Genomic DNA, 9,047 nt, shown 5'->3' on the forward strand with positions numbered 1-9,047 from the left:
TGATAATTGTTTTTATATGTAATTATTTATGAACTTATATAATTTTTGTTTTATGTTTTAATTGTATAAATATATAATTGTAGTTATTGAGATTATAAAAAAAAAAAAATGATTCTATTAAGCTCTAATCAAGTTCTAAACTACCTCGTATTAAAAATTTGAAGTAAATTTAACAAATTTGTTGAGAGACATTCGCTTAAGAAAAAAAAATGACAAGTGATAAGAACATCGTTGCTTTATGAATATTTTTTTTTTCTAGTACCATTGATAGCTGTTGCCTGTGGGTGTGGGTGCATTATTGATGACAAGTGATAAGAGCATCTTTGCTTTATGAATATTTTTTTCCTAGGCTCTGCCCCTGTCGCATGCATTATGCATTGGAAGAAGGACCATTAGTCTTTATTAATCAAGAGTGCTTTATAATTATATAATCCTTTCACATGGGAGGGACCATGCCCTCTTAATTAATCATTTCACATTAGCTTTTCAAATGGTTTATACTTTTATTTATTTTTTCAATTGATTGACATATTTAGTGGCTTAGAACTCGGCACATCAATCGGTATGAAATTGGCGTAAATATCTAGTACGAAGAATAGATTACACGTGGCCATAACATATTGGTGCCACATATCCCAACCTGACATATGTTTGGTCGTAGTCGTATCAAATAAGGATCAGGATTTCCGGCAATGCTCCAAAAATTGCCCATCAGTTTTTTCTCAAATCTTGACTATCCAATATCATCCAACAATTATATATATATATAAATTAAAAAGACTGGGGTGGCCGGCCACCCCATCCGCCACCCCTAGGGGCTACTTAGGGGTGGCTTCGCTCTAGGGGGTGGTTCGGCCACCCCCAATGGCCAAACCACCTCTTATGGCCACGCGGGTGGCCGGACCGGTTGGGGGCGGCCGAAGCCACCCCATGGCCTTAGGGGGTGGTTCGGCCACCCCTAGCAGCTGGTTGGGGGAGGCTCCCTAGGCCCTAGGGGGTGGCCCCTAGGGCCAAAACCCAAAAATTAAGGTGGCGGAAGCCACCCCCAGGGGGCCAGTTGGGGGTGACGGCCGAAGCTACCCCCTAGGGCCAAAACCTAAAAATTAAGGTGGCAGAAGCCACCCTCAAGGGCCAGTTGAGGGTGGCTCCTATGGCCCTAGGAGGTGGTTCGGCCACCCCGGTTTTTTTAAATTTAAATTTTAATATTTTGTTATATATATATATTTTAAAATAAATAATATTTTATTATTTATCATTACTTGGGACACTTGGTGAAATTGTGGCCGTTCAATGACGTTGGATGGCCAAAATTTAAAAAAAAAAACTAATAGGCAATTTTTGGAGCATTGCCGGAGATCTGATCCGTCAAATAAAGCCTATTTTGTGGTTTTACTTGGACGCTAAGAAGAGCAATTTCGCTAGTAGGTGAACAGTCTGCACCAAATACCAAAAGAAACGCGTTCACCCGCCGACCATACACCAATTTACTTCCTTCTTCTGCTTTGGGTTTTTTATTTGTGTTTTTTTTCTTCTAAAGCCAAAAAAATGCATAGCAACAATCCGCGGCTACTTTGGCTCGACATACATATAATTATAGTAATACTTGCTATTTTTTTTTTTTTTAACATTTTTAACAGTTATTTATGTTAGAGTATATTATAGAGTTCAAGAATAACAGTCATAATTAAAAATTATTATTGACTTACAGTTGAAGAATGTAGTCACACTTGAAAATTATAACTGAATTACTCATTTGAAGTATAGCTATACAAATAGATCTTTAACAATAGTTAGACTTTAGCTCTCACTTGAACTCTATAATATACTTTAACAATTTATTGTCATTCTACTAACCTAAGAATCAAAACATTAATTTTTTCGAAACTCAAATATGTTGAACGACACTTGTCACTTATTAGAATAGGTTGAGAAAATTTCTTCCATATTAGTTTGGAAGAAATTTGTATTCACTGAAAATTGCACAAAAATAGTCATAGACTGTAAAAATTGTTAGTCCTCATTTAAGTCTGACTGAGTTATAGTCCAATTCAACTTTATCATAATGATAGACACTAATCAAATATGAAAATTTTCATTAAGAGATTCGAATTCATGTCTTAGGTATATATCTAAATTCTAACCGCTTTTGAAATTTTCTTGATAGACTTAACCAGCCAAGATGCTTCCTTCTTTGGACTTTAACTCTCTCTTCCCTCAACGTGGCCAGTCCCCCTATCCACCTGTCCACGTTTTCCTTGGAACCCAGTAAACCACGCGCTTTCCCACCGCCATAAAACACTTATATATACGTTATCTCCCAACCATGAATCCACCAATTCACTCCCGCCGCAACCCATCTCCTACAATTCTTTTTACTCTCAGGTTCGAAAGAAATTAGTCGTGAGCAGCTTTTGGTATTGTAGAAATGGCACAAGGGAGCAAAATGGTCTTCGCTATTGTCTTCGCCGTGGTTGCAATGGTCTCTACCTTTGCTCCAACCGTGTTGGCTCAAGATTTTGCGCCGGCGCCGACACCGGAATCGGAGAAAGGAGCTGCAAGCTCTGCTGCTGTCTCTGGGGCTACCATTTTGGCCTCCCTGTTTTTGTCCATGCTTGCTCTGTTGAAGCACTAGAGATGGGATATGTGATTTGATCGATCGATTAATTCTTTTGGGTGTCTAGATGGATCGGCTTTGAGGATTTTGCATATGTTATTGATTTATTTGTTGTAGATTATAGAGAGAAATAAAGAGATTGATATGGTTATTGTATACTTAATTTATTTTCTTGTGATTAATGATATATGAATATATGATACATATTTTATTGAATATGATATATACGGTCCATTGTTTCTGTACTTGTTTTTGTTGTGGGATGGTACATTGTTTATTGTCACATAAAAGTTGGGGGAAGGATGAAAGAAGTTTTAATTTTTTTTAAAGTTAAAAGTAAAAGAAATGGTTCGTTGATATTTTGATTTTTTTGAATATAAAAGATAAAATAATGGGTTTTCAAACAAGCCCTTGAGTCCCACTATACACAAATTCAATTATGTTCTAATTAATTGATAAACAGAATACCGGATCATATCATATTAGATTTATCTGTCGAGAATACGCCTAGGTGCTTCGAATGACCAATGTTAGATTATTTTATTTATTTATTTTTTAAAACACAAAACACCCTATGGGTATTTTAGGGATTTCCGTTTTATTATTATATTTTCAGTTATTTTTTTAATCTTGCGCATTTTAGGTATTTCAATTCAATTATTATGAGAGAACATATTTAATTGCTTAGTGGCTTAGAACCTGACACATCATCCAGTGTGAAGCTAGCGTAAAAATCTAGTACGAAGAATAGATTACACGTGGCCATAACATCTTGGTGCCACATATCACAAACTGACATACGTTAAGAGTACGTTGGAAATTGTGTTTAAAAAATAGAGCTTTTAAATCAAAAAAATATTTTTGGCAAAAGCTTCATTTTTAAGCTTTTGCCAAAAATGCATTTTGACAATTTTTAAGCTTTTTGGACCCTTAAAAGACTTTTTAAATGTTAAACACATTTTTAAGTCTCTTAAACGCACACTCAAAAAGATCATAAGAAGAGCAATTTTGCTAGTAGCAGTAGGTGAACAGTCTGCACCAATAGCAAAAGAAACGCGTTCACCCACTCACCACACACCACTTTGCTTCCTTCCTTTTTTTTCTTTTTTTTTTTTTTTTTTTTTTTTTTTAAGAAAAAAAATCATAGTAAAGAGCACTCACAATCGCAATAAAAAAAAAAAAAAATAGAACTGGGTTTTGTCAATCGCAATAATAATAAAAAAAAAAGAAAATAGAAAGAAAATTATTAATAGTATTATAGAATTATAGTGGCCTAATGGGACAGCCGTTCAAGGTATAAAACAAAATAGAAAGGGAAAAAAAATGGCCTAGTGTATTGGCCCAAATGGGGGGCAAACGTACAACTAATACAAAAATAAAAGAGTTTTTAAGGGATAGTTTAATCGACTGTAGATTATATTCACGCCTAATGAAACGGAAGTCACTAGTTCGAATCCCTCTCTTCTTTTCCTTATGTGGATATATATATATATATATATATATATATATATATATAAAACAAAAGAAAGAAAAATGCTTTTAAAAATATGTAATGCCAAGTAATGGGGACAGCCGTACAACAAATAGGAATAAAAGAAAAAAAAAAAAAAACTTTGAAACTACTTAATTCTTGATAATAACTTCAAGTCTTTAACGCAAAATTGAAGTATGTAATTTTATAAATATGTAATTAAATTTATATTTGCTATTAATTAATTATTTTAATATTTAATTATTTATGAATTTATATAGTTTTTGTTTTTTATTTTAATTATATAAATATATAATTGTAGTTATTGAGATTATAAAAGAAAAACAACGATATTCTATTGAGTTTCAATCAAATTCTAAATGACCTCATATTGAGAATTTGAAATAAATTTAGTAAATTTGTCGAGAGATGTTCGCTTAAGAAAAAAATAATAATAAGTGATAAGAGCATCGTTGCTTTATGAATATTTTTTTTCTAGTACCATTGATAGCTGTTGCCTGTGGCTGTGCGCGGGTTTGGGTGCATGATTGATGACAAGTGCTGAGACCATCTTCGCTTTATGAATATTTTTTTCCAAGGCTCTGCCTCTGTCGCATGCATTATGCATTGGAAGAAGGACCATTAGTCATTATTAATCAAGAGTGCTTTATAATTATATAATCCTTTCACACGGGAGGGACCATACCCTCTTAATTAATCCTTTCACATTAGCTTTTCAAATGATTTATACTTTTATGTTTTTTTCAATTGATTGACATACTTGGTCGCTTAGAACTCGGCACATCAATTGATACAAAATTGGCGTAAGAATCTAGTAGGAAGTAAAGATTACACGTGGCCATAACATATTGGTGCCAAATATCCCAACCTGACATATGTTTGGTCGTAGTCGTATCAAATAAAGCCTATTTTGTGGTTTTACTTGGACGCTAAGAAGAGCAATTTCGCTAGTAGGTAAACAGTCTGCACCAAATACCAAAAGAAACACGTTCACCCACCGACTATACACCACTTTGCTTCCTTCTTCTGCTTTGGCGTTTTTGTGTTTTTTTCTTCTAAGCCAAAAAATGCATAGTAACAATCCGCGGCTACTTTGGCTCGACATAATTATAGTAATACGTGCTATTTTTTTAATATTTTTAATAGAAAATGCTAGGTATTCTTTTAATGTTTTATTGGTGACTTCTCAACTGTGATGTGACTTTTAAAATTATCGTTGAATTTAAGATTATTATTATTGATTTTTAATCTATTAATAATTTTAAAAGCCACATTACAGTTGGGAGGATACCTGAAAAAAACACATAACATTTTCCATTTCTAATAGTCATTTATGTTAGAGCATATTATGGAGTTTAAGAATAATAGTCACAGTTGAAAACTATTATTGATTTACAGTTGAAGAATGTAGTCCCACTTGAAAACTATCACTGACCTAACAATAGTTAGGTTAACTAGGTTAGACTTCAGCTTCCACTTGAACTCTATAATATACTCTAACAATTTATTGTCATTCCACTAACTTAAAGAATCTAAAATTATTCCACTAACTTAAGAATCTAAACATTAATTTTTTAGAAACTCAAATATGTTGAATGACACTTGTCATTCATTAGAATATGTTAAAGAAAAATTACTTCATATTAGTTTGGAAGAAATTTGTATTCAATGAAAATTGCACAAAAGAAGTTTAGACGGTGAAAACTGTTAGTCCTCATTTAAGTCTAAACGAGTCATAGTCCAATTTAGCTTTATCATAACTTCAGTGAAATTCATAATGATCGACACTAATCAAATATGAAAATTTTCATTAAGAGATTCGAATTCATGTCTTAAGTATATATCTAAATTCTAACCGCTTTTGAAATTTTCTTCATAGACTTAACCAGCCAAGATGCTTCCTTCTTTGACTTTAACTCTCTCTTCCCTCAACGTGGCCAGTCCCCCTATCCACCTGTCCACGTTTTCCTTGGAACCCAGTAAACCACGCGCTTTCCCACCGCCATAAAACACTTATATATACGTTATCTCCCAACCATGAATCCACCAATTCACTCCCGCCGCAACCCATCTCCTACAATTCTTCTTACTCTCAGGTTCGAAAGAAATTACTCGTGAGCAGCTTTTGGTATTGTAGAAATGGCACAAGGGAGCAAAATGGTCTTCGCTATTGTCTTCGCCGTGGTTGCAATGGTCTCTACCTTTGCTCCAACCGTGTTGGCTCAAGATTTTGCGCCGGCGCCGACACCGGAATCGGAGAAAGGAGCTGCAAGCTCTGCTGCTGTCTCTGGGGCTACCATTTTGGCCTCCCTGTTTTTGTCCATGCTTGCTCTGTTGAAGCACTAGAGATGGGATATGTGATTTGATCGATCGATTGATTCTTTTGGGTGTCTAGATGGATCGGCTTTGAGGATTTTGCATATGTTATTGATTTATTTGTTGTAGATTATAGAGAGAAATAAAAGCGATTGATATGGTTATTGTATACTTAATTTATTTTCTTGTGATTAATGATATATGAATATATGATACATATTTTATGGAATATGATATACACGGTCCATTGTTTTTGTTGTGGGATGGTACATTGTTTATTGTCACGTACATAATAACGAGACCAATCTTTTATTATAAAATTCACCCTTACTATAAGATCCATTGTCATTAATTTAAGTTAAATTAATGATAATGAATCTTATAATAAGGGCGAATTTTATGATAAAAGATTTACCGATGAAGCAGTTTAAAATTCATGTAAGAGCACTTTGATAGACAAAGGTCCAAGCAATTTAAAATCTTTTTTGAAGGAGATTGGAGAAAGATATTGATCATATGACATAGAGATAAGGATGAAAGAAGTTTTTAATTTTTTTTGTAAGTTAAAAGTAAAAGAAATGGTTCATTAATATTTTAATTTTTTTGAATATAAAAGATAAAATAATGGGTGTTCAAACAAGCGTCCCACTAGACACAAATTCAATTATATTCTAATTGATAAACAGAAGACCGGATCATATCATATTAGATTTATCTGTCAAGAATAGCCTAGGTGCTTCGAATTACCAATGTTAGATTATTTTTTATTTTTTAAACACACAACATTCTATGGGTATTTTAGGGATTTCCATTTTATAATTATATTTTCAGTTATTTTTTTAATAATTATTTTTATAAATCTTGCTCATTTTAGGTATTTCAATTCAATTATTATGAGAGAACATATTTAATTGCTTAGTGGCTTCGAACTCAACACATCATCCAGTATGAAGCTAGCGTAAAAATCTAGTACGAAGAATAGATTACACGTGGCCATAACATCTTGGTGCCACATATCACAACCTGTTATGGGCATATTTTGAATTGTGTTTGAAAATAGAGCTTTTAAGTAAAAAAAAAAAAAAAAACTTTTTGACAAACTTTATTTTTAAGCTATAGCCATTGGCTATTTTTAAGTTTTTTGGACTCTTAAAAGTGCTTTTAATTTTTTTTACTGAACATACACTTACTTTTTTAAGCAAACTTTTTAAGTATTAAACACATTTTAGGTCTTTCAAACGTACAATCAAATAAGCCCTACGGAGAGCTATTTTGCTAGCAGCAGACAGTCTGCACCAATTGCAAAAGAAACGCGTTCACCCACGTGTCCACGACCACACACCACTTTGCTTCCTTCCTCTGCTTTGTTTTTTTATTTATTTATTTTTATTTATTTATTTTTTTTATTCTAAGCAAAAAAAATCATAGTAAAAAGCACTCACAATGGCTTAGCCATTTCTTATTTTTGTGTAAAATAGATAAGTAAAACACTAAAAAAATTCTCTACATTGGATTATGCATTTCAATGTTGCATTTGTAGAACTATTCACACATTCATCTCATTAATATGCCATTTATCTCTCTACACATCTCTCTTTTTCCAAAATTTTCTCATATTATTTCTCTTCTATGTTCTCTTTTTCCAAAATTTTCTTATACTATTTATCTCTGCACATCTATTTTTTTCTCAAAAGTTGAAAAATAGGATCTTTAGGAAAAATATAATCCTTATAAAAAAATAAAAAAATAAAATTTAAATGATATAGATAAAAAAAAAAATAAAAAAAAATAAAAAGATAATTGAATGTGTAGTGTCTTTTAAAACTCATTAGCTAAACTAAATAAAATGGGTTTTGATTAATCATTTTGCATAAAAATATACATAAACCAATGTGAATGCTCGAACAATCAACGTGGTGATTATAGTGGTACTTGTCTGCTAGTTTAATAAGTGTTAAGTGTTATATATATATATATATTCTTAATAGTCATTTATTGTTATTTCACTAACTTAGGAACCCAAATATTGATTTTTTAAAAAGCTAAATATGTTGAATGACACTTGTCAATTATTATAATTGGTTGAAGAAAATTTTTTCTATACCAATTTAGAAGAAATTTGTGTCCCTTAAAAATTACACAAGAAAAAGTCTAGACGGTGAAAACAGTTGACCCTCTCTCAAGTCTGAGTGAGTCATAGTCCAACTCATGTCTTAGTATATATCTAAATTCTAATCACTTTTGGAGATTTTCTTATACTAACCAGCTTGAGCCCTGCAAATTTGGCAGCCTAGCGTATGACAAATATTAAAATAATAATAATAATAATAATAAATTTTGTTATTTTTTATTTTTTGTTAAATTTTTATGAGTTAATATTTAGTTTTTAATGCCTTAAAACTTATTTTTGGATTTAAAACTAAAACCTAGTGGTGGAAGATTAACGTATAGCCGTCTCTTTTCTCTCTAGCCGCCAGAGAGAAAAGCGAAACCCTTCAGCCACATAGGGGAGGAGGGTTGGCCATTTGGTAGCCTCCCTCCTCCCCTCGTCCTCCTCGCTTCGGTGCTAGCTATTTACCTGATGCCCTAGCCCTGGTGCCTCCTCTCTTCCCCTTCCTTGCCGCT

This window comes from Corylus avellana, chromosome 2, assembly GCF_965113065.1.
Source record: "Corylus avellana chromosome 2, dhCorAvel1.hap1.2, whole genome shotgun sequence".
Classification (NCBI taxonomy): Eukaryota; Viridiplantae; Streptophyta; class Magnoliopsida; order Fagales; family Betulaceae; genus Corylus; species Corylus avellana.